This window comes from Mobula birostris, chromosome 28, assembly GCF_030028105.1.
Source record: "Mobula birostris isolate sMobBir1 chromosome 28, sMobBir1.hap1, whole genome shotgun sequence".
In the NCBI taxonomy this organism is placed as follows: domain Eukaryota; kingdom Metazoa; phylum Chordata; class Chondrichthyes; order Myliobatiformes; family Myliobatidae; genus Mobula; species Mobula birostris.
In genome coordinates this window covers 42,783,337-42,800,217 of record NC_092397.1, presented here as the reverse complement: position 1 = coordinate 42,800,217, position 16,881 = coordinate 42,783,337, and the positions used below count along the sequence as shown (strand labels likewise).

General features: G+C 46.1%; 1 protein-coding gene across 1 annotated transcript in view; it reads right to left on the bottom strand.

Annotated features, from left to right (window-relative positions):
* Window positions 1–16,881, bottom strand: part of LOC140189264 (histone H2B-like) — a 621,074-nt gene that overhangs the window by 271,674 nt on the left and 332,519 nt on the right. The gene's annotated exons all lie outside the window — the stretch shown is intronic.

Here is a 16,881-nt window from a genome sequence, read left to right as displayed (position 1 = left end):
TGTCAAACAGCAGGGTCACTAAAACTAAACACTATTTGCGAAATGCGGCCAAACCAACGTGTTGGACAACTGCAACATTTCATCCCAGCTTCTATATTCGGTGCCCTGACTGAAGGCCAGTGTTCCAAAAGGCTCTTCAGCACCCTGTCTATCTGGAACCTGGTCTCGGACCCTGTAACCTGCGTTGCTGAATGTTCAGTCATGTTTGACAAACATACCAGAGATATGAGACTTTACAGGGGAAACTGGAGAAGTTGGATATACCTCTTGCCCATCCTCTGGGTTCCCCCCCCCCCCACTTGTCTTTCTTCCCGGACCTCCTGTCCCATGATCCTCTCGTGTGCCTTTTGCCAATCACCTGTCCAGCTCTTGGCTCCATCCCTCCCCCTCCTGTCTTCTCCTATCATTTTGGATCTCCCCCTCCAACTTTCAAATCTCTTACTCACTCTTCCTTCAGTTAGTCCTGACGAAGGGTCTCGGCCTGAAACGTCGACTGCACCTCTTCCTAGAGATGCTGCCTGGCCTGCTGCGTTCACCAGCAACTTTGATGTGTGTTACTTGAATTTCCAGCATCTGCAGAATTCCTGTTGTTTTTTGTTTCTGTTTGTATTGTGTGCTTTAGTAAGTCTGTGGGAGATACCCAGAATGTGAAGCTATAGTAACGGAGAGACAAACTGAGCCAAGCCACAGCTTGATGGGCAGAGAGGAAAACAGGGAATTTGATGTTGTGTCCTTATGCCTGAACTATGCCCAGTTAGAAGTGTTGTTCCTCCGGACAGTGTTCAGCATTGAAAGAGCCTTTGATTTTCCGGTTTGTTTTGTCAGTAAACTTGTCTTCACTTGGAGCTGGTGTACTTGGTCACCGCCTTTGTCCCTTCGGACACGGCATGCTTGGCCAGCTCCCCGGGCAGCAGCAGCCGCACGGCGGTCTGGATCTCCCGGGAGCTGATGGTGGACCGCTTGTTGTAATGGGCCAGGCGGGAAGCCTCGCCCGCGATGCGCTCGAAAATATCGTTGACGAATGAATTCATGATACTCATGGCCTTGTAGGAGATGCCGGTGTAGGGGTGAACCTGCTTCATCACTTTGTAGATGTAGATGGCGTAAGTCTCCTTCCTCGACCTCTTGCGCTTCTTGCCAGACTTGCTCGCTGGTTTGGACAAAGCTTTCTTGGCGCCCTTCTTTGGAGCGGGTTTCGCTGGATCAGGAATTTCCTGGTCGGTTTCAAACACAATAATGAGCAGAAGTTGTTCGGAGCGCGGATTAAATAGGCAGCGCCCAAAGCGGTATGTTAATGAGGATGGGAATTCTGAGCATTTCCATTGGCTGTTTGGAGAAATGAATCACCAATCGGAACGCTGGGGGATGGGAAGCGGCGCCAATGGGCGGGGTTACCGCTGTCGTTTAATACGGGAGGAAGTACTGAAGGGCAGAGACAGGCCGGGGTGCGGGCTGAAATTGAAAAGGGAAACGCAAATTTCAAAAGCAGAAAGAAAATAAAATCAGATGAAATATTGTAAAATTAAACACTAAGACGTTTGACACAGGGCAGCATGAGAGTGAAGTAGAGATTTCGACATTTCAATATAAAGTTCAAATCGAGTTTATTTATGCACAGGTGAAAGGAACAACGTATTTGTAGCAGCATCACAGACATTGCATCAGAGACACAACACTGACAAGAAACACTGAAATTAAATATGAATTATACCAAAATATTCAAAGAGACAGAAGCCTATCAGAACAAAATCAAAATAACAAAGAGATTATGCGGGCAGTGGGAGAATCATCCCTCTTGTGCTTCTTCATCTCGTCACTCCAGATTCAGTGTCACACAACGCTGCCACTTTGATCTGGCCCATGCCTTCATTAACCAGGTCCAACACTTGCCTTTATTGGATCTTCCTCCTTCTTACACTAGTCATCGGGTTTGTGGGGGTGTGCCCAGGGTTAATTGGGGTGTGTGCCCCCTTGGATCTCAGGATTAGGTTTGAGGGTAGGGCTGGTGGATGTGTATGCGGGGCTGGGAGAGATAAGGCTGTAGAGTTTAGTAGGGTGAGATATGTGGGGCTATGGTGGATAGGGTAGTGTAGTGTAGCCACTTCAATCTGGCCCATTCCTTTCACTAATGTGGCCTGACACTACTTGGCTTAATGAACTGGGTGTGCAAAGGGACACATCATTAGTAATACTATTTAGGGTCATTGGGTGTTTTGGGTCTTCAATCATGAGACATCCTCACCCAGGCGACCCAGCCAGGGTTTATCCCATGGACCAACATAACGAGAGGCATGTAATTCTGCATGTTGTGGGTATTTTGGACCTTGTTACTTGGCTTTATTTTGATCATTTGGGTAATAGAATGTTCTGAGGCCAAGTTATCAGGCTTTACCCCCAAGTAAGGTTCAACTTCCCTACTTTAAATTTACACCTGTCTTTATTTTGCATTTGTGTGCCTGGGACTGTGTGGATAAACAGTGTTTACTGCAGTACAAAGTAGTAATTAGGGTTGTGCAGATTGGTCCATAATTCCAAAATGCAAACATCTCTGAAATCCAAGATTTTTTGTGCTGACATGACATCACAAATGGAGAATTTTACTCACGATTAAATTGCTCGTCTACTGAAGAGAGTTTCACGGCTCTGGGCCTCTATTCACTGAAACTTAGCAGAAAGAAGGGTTACCAAATTGAAACCTATCAAATAGTGAAAGGGCTTGATTGAGTGAATGTGGAGAGGGTTTTAACTGTGATGGGAGTGTCTAAAACTGGACCACACAGCTTCAAAATAGAGGGGCATCCTTTTAGAATGTAGAGAAGGAGGAATTTCTTCAGCCAGAGAGTGGTGAATCTGTGATTTTTTTTGCCACAGGCAGCTGTGGAGGCCAAATCACTCAGTATAGACAGAGATTGATAGATTCTTGATTAATCAGGGCACAAAGGGATACAAAGGAAGGCAGAAGATTGGGGCTCAGAGGAAAAATTGATCAGTGATGATGAAATGCCAGAGAAGGCTCGACAGGCAAAGTGGCCGAATTCTGCTCCTATATCTTATGACTAAAACTCTCCCAGAGAGCGTTGATCTCAGCTTTGACTCAACCCAGCACCTGAGGCTCCACATTACTTATATAAGGAATACAGAAGGTCTTTGTTCTTTGATTAAAGAAATATCATCTCATTTCCATCCTGAATGCTTGTCACCTCATTCTGAGCAACAGACACAAAATGCTGGAGGAAGTCAGCAGGCCAGGCAGCATTAATGGGAAAGGGAATGAGTTGATGCTTCAGGCTGAGCACCTTCACGCTGAGATCTGATGGAAGGGTCTTGGCCTGAAGTGTCGACTGTTTACTCTTTCTGTTCTGCTGAGTTCCTCCAGCATTTTCTGTGTGTTGCTTTCGATTTCCAGCATCAGCAGATTCTCTCGTGTTTGTGATTTACACCTCTCTGAGGGTATTTTCCTCAGTTATGGAGTTCTCATTCAGGGGAAACATTCTCCTTGCCACCTGCCTGTCACATCCTGAAAGAATCTAACAGATTTCCTCATTTTCTCATTAATTGCAGGGAATGCAGACCCAACCCACTCACTCTCCTCTTACATAACCAACCTTCCATCCATGGAACCAGCCCAGTCGGTGTGGGGAACAGTCACTGCACACCCTCTATTGCAGGGATATCCTTCCTGAGGAAGTGTGACCAAACCTGGACACTATATTCAAGATGTGCTCTCACCAGGGCCCAATACAATCCCAGTGAGACATCTGTACCCTCTTCTCCACTCCTCCCGGATCACAGGACAAAATACTGTTTCCCTATCTCATTACTTGTTGTATCTGCATGTTAACTCAAGTGATCTGTTTACAAGAACGCCCAGGTCCCTCTGAACATCACCGTGTGGAAATGACTCTTATAGTTTTTTCCTGGGAATGGGTGATCTCACATTTCCCCACATTCTGTTCCATCTGCAACATCCTTAACCATTCACTCTCCTGTCTGCATCCCCCAAACCTTCTCACTACTGACACTATCCCTCCCGTTCTGCAGGAGTCACTGAGTTATGCAGCACAGAAACAGGCCCTTCAGCCCAGTATATCCATGCTGACCAAGTGGCCTAACAAAACCATTGTCAGTTACCTGCATTTGGCCCATGTCCCTGTGAAACTTCCCTCTCCACAGTCCAAGAGATATTGCAACTGTGCCCACCTATACCACCACTTGGGGTAGTTTGTTCCATGTAAACAGCACATTCTGTATACAAAACCTGTTCCTCAAGGTCCCATTTAAATCTTTCCTCTCTCACTTTATATCTGTAATCTCTCACTTCCAACTCCATAACCCTGGAGATAACAGATTCACTATTGACCATATCAATGTCTGCCATTATTTTATCAGGCTCTCTAATGTCACATACACTCTGGTGAGAAAGGTCCTGGCCTATCCAGCCTCCTGTTAAATCCCTTTTGCACCCTCCCCAGTTTAATGTCACCCTCTGATCCCAGGGCAACTATAACTGTACTCCGTGCTCCAAGAGTAGTTTCCCCGAGGCTGGTAGAGCTGTAATGTGACGTCACAGCCCAGTGCCCGATACTCTGACCGATGAATGCGAGTGTGGCGAACAGCTTCTTCACCGTCCTGCCTAGCTGTGTTTACACTCTGAAGGAATTCGATATCCGCACCCCGATATCTCTGTTTTACAGCACACCCAGGGACCGACCACTCCCCACGGCAGTTCTGCCCTGGTTCGTCAATGACAATGGAACATCTCACATTTATCTGTCATTCCTCAAATCAGTGACCTCATTGATCACCGTCCTGTTGTAAAGTTAGTTACATTGTTTCGCACTCAACGATATCACCAACTTTAGTGACATCGGCAAATTTGCTGAGCTGGTCACTGACACTGTCAACCGAGTCTTTAATAAATGAACTGCAGCAGCAGACTTGACTCGAATCCCGGTGCCACACTATTGATCACAGGGCTGCAGTCTAAACAATGACTTTGTCTCCCACCACCAGGCCGATAATGTATCCAGTGCCCTGGATCACGTGATCTCTCCTTCCAGACACGAGTCTCACCAGTCTGAAGCTCCCGGGCTTTTCCTTGCAGCGACACACACACAATGCTGGAGGAACTCAGCAGGCCAGGCAGCGAACAAACAGCCGGCGTTTCGGGCCGAGACCCTCCATCAGCATCTGCAGTTTCCTGTATTTAGTTTTCCTTCGATTGTAAGTTACTGGATAATATGACCCATCCTCCAATCCTCTGCCACTTCTCCTGCCCGAGAAACGCGCAGAGAGACAGAGGCGGGGAGGGGAGGAGACAGAGTCAGAGTGACGGACAGAGCCGAGACCGGCCTCTCATCGTCCAGCTCCGCCTTCACTTTACCACAACCGCCAATTTCCAACGATTCATCCGACACAAAGCGCTCCAGCGAAAAACAAAACTCCTTCACACACCACGTACATACTGGAGGATTTCTGGGAATTTGCCGATTCTGCTGCTTTAAATTATAGGAAGTACTTTTCCATTCTACAAATCCCCGAGGACCTCGGTCTGTCCCTCCCCGGCCCCATGACCAGTGCGAGCGCCCTCACACACAGCAGTTGGTGGGCGAGGGTGCAGTCACTTCCAGTGATGAGAGGGTTGATTCAGTAGAACAATTGCTCCTCTGGATCGCCCGGGAAATGAAAGACCGGTCACATACTGGAACAGGATACATAACCAGATATATAGACCGCGCTTTTGGCGTCTTCTAAAGCCCAGGAAAAGGGGTGGCTGAGGAGCTGGTGTGAGGTGGGTGGGTCTTCAGGTACAGGATCATTGGGTCTCAAGGGAAACAAGAGACGGGGAGGAGAGGAGGGGAGCCAATATGTTTCCGGGGAGCCTTCTTCGTGCTACACGGAAGGGTTTAAACGAGCAGGGATGAGTTCCTGCACAGTGATTTTCGGGAACAAGGTTAAAAAAATCAGGACTTCCAGGATTGTATTACGACGCAAAGCATGTGGCTGTGGGGTGGGAAATCGATATTTTATGCAGTTTAATTTGTTGCTGAGGAACTGATGCGGGAGGGAGGTCTTCATGGATCAATGGGCTCTCTTCCAGGCAGGTGGGAGACCGGGACAAACAAGACCATTTGCATTTGAACCGGACGGGAACCAATATCTTCGCCAGGAAGTTTGATGCCATTTGGCAGAGTTTGAACTCGAGCAGCAAGTGGGAGAAAGTATGTTTGACAAGACAGTCTGAAAAGAACGGGGGCCAATGTCAGGCTAATAAACATGGTGGGACTGATGGGCTGAAATGAGTTTATTTCAACACTACGAGTGTTACGTTAGCAGAGGGACAGGGCCGGCAGCTCAACATTCCTGGGTTTGATTGTTTAACATGTGGGGGGGGGTAAAAGATGCAGAGGTTACCCCACTGGGAATGTCACAGTAAACTGGAAGGCTCATTTACAGAGGCAATCTGCAGTTACAGTGATGGGATTATAGTATTGGCCCCCAATAACCACAGGCAGGTGGAGGATCGGATATGTTGATGCTTATGGAGAGGTGCAGAACAACTGGGTTGTCATAGTGAGGGACTTCATCTTCCCTGCAAATGACTGGATCTTGCTCAAATGCACAAAATTTGTTCAGTGAATCCGAGGAGTGTTTGAAACCTTATGTACAGGGCCCAACCAGAGCTGAGAACAGACGGGAATTAGTTTTGGGAAATGAGCCAGGCCAGCTGACAGCCAACAGTCAGCGAACATTTTGGGAACAGTGATCACAACTTTATTTAAAGTTATGAGTAAGAATAAAATTAAATCTTGTATGAAGGTACTAAATTGCAGGAGGGCAAGTCAGGACGGAAGAAGACAGGAACCAAGGGACATTGATTGGGAGCAGCCACTGTCAGACAAGTCCACATCTGACGTGGGAGTTGTTTAAAGACCAGCAACTCTGAGTTCAGGATCAGCATGTTCCAGTGAGGAGTGAGGAGAAGGATGGTAAGTAAGGGAACTTCGGATGAGCAGAGAGATACTAAATTTAGTCAGAAGGATATGGAAGGTTTGTGAAGCTAAAGTCAGACTGGGTACCTTTGGAATATAAAGATAGCAGGGAAATGCTAAAGCAGATGATAGGAAAGGCCAGATGGGGCCACAAACTGTCCTTGTGGAGTGGGACCAAAGATGATCCCAAGGCCTTGTGATTTGTATTAATGAGGCGAGGATAACCAGAGAATGGAAAGGTCGACTCAAGGTTAAAGGAGGAATGATGTGGTTGAAGTCAGACCAAGTGGCTGAGGTACTAAATGAGTATGTTGTGTCAGTATTTACTGAGAAGAAGGAATTGAATGACAATGAAAACAGAGTGAGACATGCTAATGTGCAGAGACGTGTTGAGATTAAGAAGGAAGCTGTGCTGGGACGTCTGAGAAGCAATAAGATGGATAAACCTCCAGGCCTGAAGGCATATATCCTGCAATAGTGAAAGAAACAAGTGAGCAGATTGCTGGGGATTTGACAAGGATCTATGTGTCCTCGATCACAACATGTGAGATCCCTCAGGACTGGAGTGTCGCAAATGTTGCAGCTTTGATCAAGAAGGGAAATAACAAGAATCCAGGAATCTATAGGCAAGGCAGCCTCATTTCAGTGGTAGAGAAGCTACTGGGGAGAATATTGAGGCACAGGATTTATGCACGTTCAGAAAGGCATGGCCTGCTTAGGGACAATCAACATGGTTTTGTGTGGGCAGATCACGCATGATAAAATTGATTGAGGTTTTTGAGGAGGTGATACAGACTAAGATATAGGAGCAGAATTAGACCATTTGGTCCATCAAATCTGCTCCGACATTTCATTATGGCTGATCCATTTTTCCTCTCAGCCCCAGTCTCCCGCCTTTCCCTTGTATCCCTTCATACTCTGACCAATCAAGAATATATCAACCTCTGCCTTAAATATACATAAAGTCCTGGCTTAACAGCTTCCTTTGGCAATGAATTCCACAGATTCACCGCTCTCTGGCTAAAGAAATTCCTCATTCTCCACATTCTGCTCCTGTATTCTGAGGCTGTGTCCTCTAATATTAGACACTCCCATCTTCTGCACATCCACTTTATCATTGCCTTTCACACTTCGATAGGTTTCAATTGGGCCACCCCTCATTGTTCAAAAATTCCAATGAACACAGGCCCAGAGCCATCAAACACTCTTCATGTAGCAACCTGTTTCATCCTGCAATAAATCTGGAGAACTTCCTTTGAAAGCAATCCAGTTTCAGCCCATCCTTCATGAGAAAAAGGGCCCAAATCTGCTCAAGATACTCCAGTGAGACCTCCCCAGTACTTTATAAAGTCTGATCATTATTATGATTGGCACAGATATTGTGGTCCGAAGGGCAGGTTGCCATCTGTTCCATATTGTGTACTGATGAACATGTTTGATCTAACAGCTATTGCAGGGACATGGGTACGGAGACTGGGACTGAGAATTCGACATTCCACTATATTCAATGTTCCACACAGAATCAGCAAAATGGAAAGGAGCAGGATGGATTTGTTCACAACGTGCTGGTGAAGGAGTGGATACAGTGCCTATAAAAAATGTTCAGTCTCCTTAGAAGTTATTATGTTTTATTGTTCTGCAATGGATTTAATTTGGCTTTTTTGACACTGATCAACAGAAAAGACTACGGTGTCACAGTGAAAGCAGATCTCTACAAAGTGATCTAAATTAATTGTAAATATGAAACAAAATAATTCATTGCCTTTGCATTCACCTCCTTCAAATCAGTAATTAGTTGGTGCACCTTTGACAGTATCTACGGTTGAGTCTGTGTGGATAGGTGTCTATCAGCTTTGCACATCTGAACACTGCAATTTCCCCCATTCTTCTTTACAAAACCGCTGAAGCTCTGTCAGAATGCATGGGTTGGTGAGTGAACAGATCTTTTCAAGTCCAGCCACAAATTCTCAATTGGATTGAGGTCTGGACTCTCACAAAGCCACTCCAGGACATTAACTTTGTTGTTTTAAGGCATTCCTGTGCAGCTTCGGTTTTATGCTTGCAGTCATTGTCTTGCTGGAAAATTAATTTTCTCCAAAGTCACAGTTCACTTGATGACTGAATTAGGTTTTCCTCCAGGATTTCCCTGTATTTTGCTGCATTCATTTTACCCTCTACCTTTATGTGCCTTTCAGGGCCTGCTGCAGTGAAGCACACCCGCAGGATGATGCAGCCTCCACCACACTTCACGGTAGGGATGGTGTGTTTTTGATGATGTGTGGTGTTTGGCTTATTCCAAACTCAGTGTTTGTCATGGTCAAAAAATTCAATTTTGTTTTCATCAGACCATAGAATCTTCGTCCAACTAACTTCGGAGTCCCCCACAATTCTGGCAAGCTCCAGGCAAGATTTCATGAGAGCATTTTTCAACAGTGGCTTTTTCTCTGCCACTCTCCCATAAAGCTGCGACTGGTGAAACACCCGGGCAACAGTTGATGTATGCACAATCTCTCCCAGCACTGAAGCTTGTAACTCCTCTAGAGTTATCATAGGTCTCTTGGTGGCCTCCCCCACTGGCCCCTTCTTGCATGGCCGCACAGTTTCTGAGGATAGCCTGCTCTTGGCAGATTTACAGCTGTGCCATATTCTTCATACTTCTGGATGAGTGACTTAACTATACTCCAAGGGCATTCAGTGACTTGGAAATGTTCTTGTATCCATCTCCTGGCTTGTGTTTTTCAATTACCTTTTTGCAGAGCAGCTCGGAGTGTTGATTTGTCTTCACGGTGTAGTTTCTCCCAGGATACTGACTCACCAGCAGTTGGACCTTCCACCTACAGGTGTACTATTACTACAATCAATTGAAACACCTTGACTGCACACGGTCATCTCCATTTAACTGATTATGTAACTTCGAAAACTAATTGGCTGCACCAGTGATGATTTGGTGTGTCATATTAAAGGGGGTGAATACTTAAACAGACAATTATTTTGTGTTTTAGATTTGTAATTAGTTGAGAGCATTTTGTAGAGATTTGTTTTCACTTTGACCCGAAAGAGTCTTTTTCCATTGATTAGTTTCAAAAAAAGCCAAATTCAATCCACTGAGATTCAATGCTGTAAACCAATAAAACATGAAAACTTCCAAGGGGCATGAATACTTTTCATTGGCACTTTACATGTAGGGACAGTGATGGTGAAAGGGGGAGGGAAAGAAGACATGGGTAGGAGTGGCCTCAAGATCCTGAGGTGTGACCAAAGGCATTCAAGGAAATATTAAATCAAAGAACATACAAAGAGGCAAGGGCTGGTGGTAGTCAAGAGAATCAGGAATTTCTCGGAACCAGTGATGAGATAGAAGCTAAAAGTAACAAGGAACACGCAGAGAAGTTAACTCAATAATTTGCATTAGTGTGCACAGTGGGTCACAGCAAACATCCCACAGATATCTAACGGTGACATTTCAACATTGTGCCATAATGATTGCCATCACAAGGGAGAAACTAATGGGACTAAAAGCAAACTTTACCAGGTCCTAGCAACCTGCACTGGAGGGTTTCACAGGAAGTCTGGAGAGAAAGTAGAGACACTGAAGTTTATCAAAACTCACTGTTACAGAAAGGTCCCAGTGGAGTTGAAAACCATTGTTGAAGAAGAGTGGAAGATGAAAAGCAGGTAACTGTAGTCCCGTTAACTTCACTTCAGCTACTGGAGTCTATAATCTATGAAGAAATAGCAAGTCGTTTGGAAAAGTTTAATGCCACTGAACTAACTCAACAGGGTCTACAGTCAGATTCACACAGATTCCACAATGACCAAAGTTCCGATCTGAGCTTGTGGTCTGTAACCCCTTCACCACCACATTATGAACAAGGCTATCCTCCTCCTTGTCCCAGTTCTCTGCATTTGGCCCATGTCCTCAAAACCTTTCCTTTCCATCTACCTGTCCAAGTACCTTTTTAATGTACCTGACTCAACCACTCCCCATAGCAACTCATTCCATTTACTGACCTGCCTCCAGGTCCCTGATGATTTTACACACCTCTGCAATATCAGCACTCATTCTCCAACATTACAGGGAACATTTGCAGATAACACCAAGATTAGGGGTGCAGTGGACAGCAAGAAAGGCGAGCAAATATTGACATGGGATGTTGTCCAGTTGTTAAAATGGCAGATGGAATTTAATGCAGACAATTATGAGGTGTGTGCAACAAAAGTTTAACGAAAGAAATGTGTGGTTTAAAGAGAATGAGGAAAAGCAAGAAGGCTGTGAGTGGTACGGCTCAGGATTTCCGGACCGAAGGTATTTTATTACTCGGAGTAAAGAGAGGCAAGACTGCACAGGCACGTGACATCAGCCAGTAGAGTGGGAAAAGGTTTAAAAATAAGACCGCCATATCCAGTGGGCAGCAGAGTGAGAGGGCTTTGGCACAACTGGTTTAGGTGGTAATGAGGCAAGGTAGGTTTACCTGCGTTAATTGCGGCGAGGAAGTATGTGTGTGAGGCCGGTGTTCTGTGCTCGGTGTCAGATGTTGAAAGTTCTGAAGTCTCCCAGCCTCCTGGATGGCAATATCCGCACACGGTCTGTTGAGCTGTGGCTCCTAAGGGACCGCGTTAGGGAACGGGAGTTGCAGCTCGTTGACCTTCGTCTGGTCAGGGACAGCGAGGAGGTAATAGAAGGGTGATCACACCGGGACCACAGCAGACAGACAAGTGGTTAACAGTCAGGAGAGGGAAGGGGAAGAGTCAGGTACCAGACAGTAGCCCTGTGGCTGTCCCCCTGAACAATAAGCACTCCTGTTTGAGTACTGTTGGGGGGGAGGGGGGATATAGCCTACCTGGGGGAAGCAACAGTGGCCGTGCCTCTGACACAGAGCCCAGCCCTGTGGCTCAGAAGGGTAGGGAAAGGAAGAGAAAGGCCGTAGTGATGGGGGACTCTTTAGTTAGGCACTCTGTGAATGCAGGAAAGAAACACGAATGATAGTTTGCCTCCCAGATGCCAGGGTCCGGGAAGTTTCAGATCGCGTCCAAAGTATCCTGCAGTGGAATGGAGAACAGCCAGAGGTCGTGGTACATATTGGTACCACTGACATAGGTCGGAAAAGGGAAGAGGTCCTGAAAACAGACTACAGGGAGTTAGTAAGGAAGTTGAGAAGCAGGAGAGCAAAGGTAGTAATCTCGGGATTACTGCCTGTGCCACGTGACAGTGAGTATAGGAATAGAATGAGCTGGAGGATAAATGCGTGGCTGAGGGATTGAAGCAGGGGGCAGGGATTCAGATTTCTGGATCATTGGGACCTCTTTTGGGGCAGGTGTGACCTGTACAACAAGGACGAGTTGCACTTGAATCCCACGGGGACCAATATCTTGGCGGGGAGGTTTGCTACTGCGGAGAGTTTAAACTAGAACTGTTGTGGGGTGGGAAAGGAACTGAAGAGACTGGGGAAGAGGCGGTTGGCTTACAAATAGAGAAAGCTTGGAAGCTTGTGAGGGAGGACAGGCAAGTGATAGAGAAGGTATGTGCTCAGACCAACTTTCTCTCACTCTCCTTTTTCTCCCTCTGTCCCTCTGAATTTTCCTCTTGCCCATCCTCTGGGTCCCCCTCCCCCGCTTGTCTTTCTTCCCAGACCTCCTGTCCCATGATCCTCTCGTATCCCCTTTTGCCTATCACCTGTCCAGCTCTTGGCTCTATCCCTCCCCCTCCTGTCTTCTCGTATCATTTTGGATCTCCCCCTCCAACTTTCAAATCCCTTACTCACTCTTCCTTCAGTTAGTCCTGACGAAGGGTCTCGGCCTGAAACGTCGACTGCACCTCTTCCTAAAGATGCTGCCTGGCCTGCTGCGTTCACCAGCAACTTTGATGTGTGGTTTGAGATGTGTCTATTTTAACGCAAGGAGTATTGTGAACAAAGCGGATGAGCTTAGAGCATGTATCACTACTTGGAGCTATGATGTGGTGGCCATTACAGAGACTTGGATGGCTCAGGGACAGGAATGGTTACTTCAAGTGCCGGGTTTTAGATGTTTCAGGAAGGATAGAGAGGAAGACAAAAGAGATGGGGCGTGGCAATGTTGATCACAGATAGTGTCATGCCTGCAGAAAAGGAGGACGTCATGCAGGGATTGTCTACAGAGTCTCTGTGGGTGAAGGTTAGGAACAGGAAGGGGTCAATTACTCTACTGGGTGGTTTTCATAGGCCACCCAATAGTAACAGGGATATCGAGGAGCAGATAGGGAAACAGATCCTGGAAACGAGTAATAACAACAGAGTTGTCATGGTAGGAGATTTTAATTTCCTAAATATCGATTGGCATCTCCCCCAAGCAAGGGGTTTAGATAGGGTGGAGTTTGTTCGGTGTGTTCAGGAAGGTTTCTTGACACAATGTGTAGATAAGCCGACAAGAGGAGAGACTGTACTTGATTTGGTACTGGGAAATGAACCCTTTCAGGTGTCAGTTCTCTCAGCGGCAGAGCATTTTAGAGATAGTGATCATAATTCTATTTCCTTTACAATAGCATTGGAGAGATAGGAACAGACAAGTTAGAAAAGTGTTTAATTGGAGTAAGGGGAATTATGAGGCTATCAGGCAGAAACTTGGAAGCTTAAATTGGGAACAGATGTTCTCAGGGAAAGGTACAGAAGAAATGTGGCAAATGTTCAGGGGATATTCGTGTGAAGTTCTGCATAGGTACGTTCCAATGAGACAGGGAAGTTATGGTAGGGTACAGGAACCGTGGTGTACAAAGGCTGTAGTAAATCTAGTCAAGAAGAAAAGAAAAGCTTACAAAAGGTTAAGAGAGCTAGGTACTGTTAGAGATCTAGAAGATTGTCAGGCTAACAGGAAGGAGCTTAAGAAGGAAATTAGTAGAGCCAGAAGGGGCCATGAGAAGGCCTTGGCAGGCAGGATTAAGGAAAACCCCAAGGCACTCTACAAGTATGTGAAGAGCAAGAGGATAAGACATGAAAGAATAGGACCTATCAAGTGTGACAGTGGGAAAGTGTGTATGGAACCGGAGGAAATAGCAGAGGTACTTAATGAATACTTTACTTCAATATTCACTATAGAAAAGGATCTCGGTGATTGTAATGATGACTTGCAGCGGACTGAAAAGCTTGAGCATGTAGATATTAAGAAAGTGGATATGCTGGAGCTTTTGGAAAGCATCAGGTTGGATAAGAGGCCGGGACCAGAGGCTATGTACCCCAGGATACTGCGGGAGGCGAGGGAAGAGATTGCTGAGCCTCTGGCAATGATCTTTGCATCATCAATGGGGACAGGAGAGGTTCCGGAGGTTGTTCCCTCATTCAAGAAAGGGAGTAGAGATAGCTCCGGAAATTATAGACCAGTGAGCCTTACTTCAGTGGTTGATAAGCTGATGAAGAAGGTCGTGAGAGGCAGGATTTATGAACATTTGGAGAGGTATAATATGATTAGGAATAGTCAGCATAGCTTTGTCAAGGGCAGGTCGTGCCTTACGAGCCTGATTGAATTTTTTGCGGATGTGACTGAACACATTGATGAAGATAGAGCAGTAGATGTAGTGTATATGGATTTCAGCAAGGCATTTGATAAGGTACCCCATGCAAGGCTTATTGAGAAAGTAAGGAGGCATGGGATCCAAGGGGACAATGTTTTGCGGATCCAGAACTGGCTTGCCCACAGAAGGCAAAGAGTGGTTGTAAATGGGTCATATTCTGCATGGAGGTCGGTGACCAGTGGTGTGCCTCAGGGATCTGTTCTGGGACCCCTACTTTTTGTGATTTTTATAAATGACCTGGATGAGGAAGTGGAGGGATGGGTTAGTAAATTTGCTGATGACACAAAGGTTGAGGGTGTTGTGGATAGTGTGGAGGGCTGTCAAAGGTTACAGCGGGACACTGATAGGATGCAAAACTGGGCTGAGAAGTGGCAGGTGGAGTTCAACCCAGCTAAGTGTGAAGTGGTTCATTTTGGTAGGTCAAATATGATGACAGCATATAGTATTAATGGTAAGACCCTTGACTCCATCCAGACCAGATGCTTTCCTTGGATTCACTCTCTTGAAGGCAGCCTGCACGTCATCTTCAGATACTGAGACCAAATGACCATCGGGAGACACGGGGGTGCACGATGGTTCCTCCCTCTTCTAGTGGACAAAGTGAGCATAGAAGGCATTGAGCTCGTCTGGAAGCGAAGCTCTGCTGTCCCCTTTGACCACAAGATTTCCCTTTGCAGGAGGTTCTGACATTCAAACCCTGCCGCGGCTGTCAAACATCTCTCTTTTATTCCAGTCTAGTCCAGAATCTCCACGTTGCTGAGAGATGGTTTCCGGAGATCATACCTGCACCTCGTGTAGCATTCCTGATCTCCAGACGTGAATGCCTCTGACCTGGCGCTCAGCAGGTTCCGGATCTCATTGCTCATCCAGGCCTACTGATTTGGGAAAACCCGGAATGATTTTATGGGGACACACGCCTCCACAGCTGTTTTAGTAAAGTCTGTAGTGACCCCGGTGTCGTCCTTCAGGTCCTGAGATCAGTTCTTGAACACAGCTCAGCCTGTTGACTCAAGGCAATCCTGTAACCGTTCCTCTGCCTCCCAACACCACCCCTCGGTTATCTTGATCTCTGAAGCCTTGTTCCTTAGGCTCTGTCTGTGTGCAGGTAGGACGAGTACAGCCAAATGATCCAACTTAACGAATCGTGGTCTTGGGAGCAAACGATAGACATTCCTTATCGTAGTGTAGCAGTGGTCTCTTGTGTTGGGACATCTGGCACAACAGGTTACTACTTTCAGATTCATTTTCTTTCAGGTATTTACAGGGAAATGAAGATAGTGGAATTCATGAAAACTATAAACAGCAAAGACTGACAGACAACGAATGTGCAAAAGAAGACAGATCATGCAATTACTAAAACATAAATATTACTGTGCAATTCAGTTATAAAATACTTGAAAATGAGCCTGCAGGTTATGGAATCAGTTCAGTGAAGATACCTACACCATTTCAAGAGCATGACTGGGATAGGATAACAACTCTTCCTGTACCTGTTGGTGTGGGACCTAAGGCTCGTGTACGTCCTTCCCGATGGCAGCAGTCGAAGAGAGCATGAGGTGGATGAAGGATGTTGTTGAAGATGGATGCAGTTTTCCTGTCAAAGTGCTTCTTGTAAATGTACTGAATGACGGGGAGGGCTTTGCCTCTGATAAACTGGATGCATCCACCAGTTAGAAACATGGAAAACCTGCAGCACAATACAGGCCCTTTGGCCCACAATGCCGTGCCAAACCTGTACTTATTTTAGAAATTACCTGGCATTACCCAGAGTTCTTTGTTTTTCTAAGCTCCATGTACCTACCCAGGAGTCTCTGAAAACACTCTATTGTATCTGCCTCCACTACCTTTGCCGGTAGCCTATTTCACGCACTCCATGCTCTGTGTAAAAAAAAACTAACACCTGACATCTCCACAAATTCCTTGTAGACATTTTCCTTTCCATTCCTGATCATTGTGTTTCCATATCAGGCCGTGATGAAACCAGTCAGGTTGCTCTCCACTCTGCATCTATATATGTCACAGTTTTAGGTGTCACGCTGATTACACGCATGTAGAGTCAATGCCACACCTTCTTTATAATGACACTTACTGCTAGTCCCAGGACAGACCCTCTGAAATGATAATGCTCAGAAATTTAATGTTACTGACTCTCTCCTCCTCCAGTCCCTGATGATGACTGGTTCAAGGACGTCCAGTTTCCTGTCCCTGTGGTCAGTGATCAGCTCTTTGGTTTTGCTGATATTGAGTGAGAGGTTGTCGTTGTGGCACCATTCAACCAGATCGTCCATCTCCCTACCGAGGGCAAATGTGTCACCACCTTTGATTCATCCAACAACTGTGGTGTCA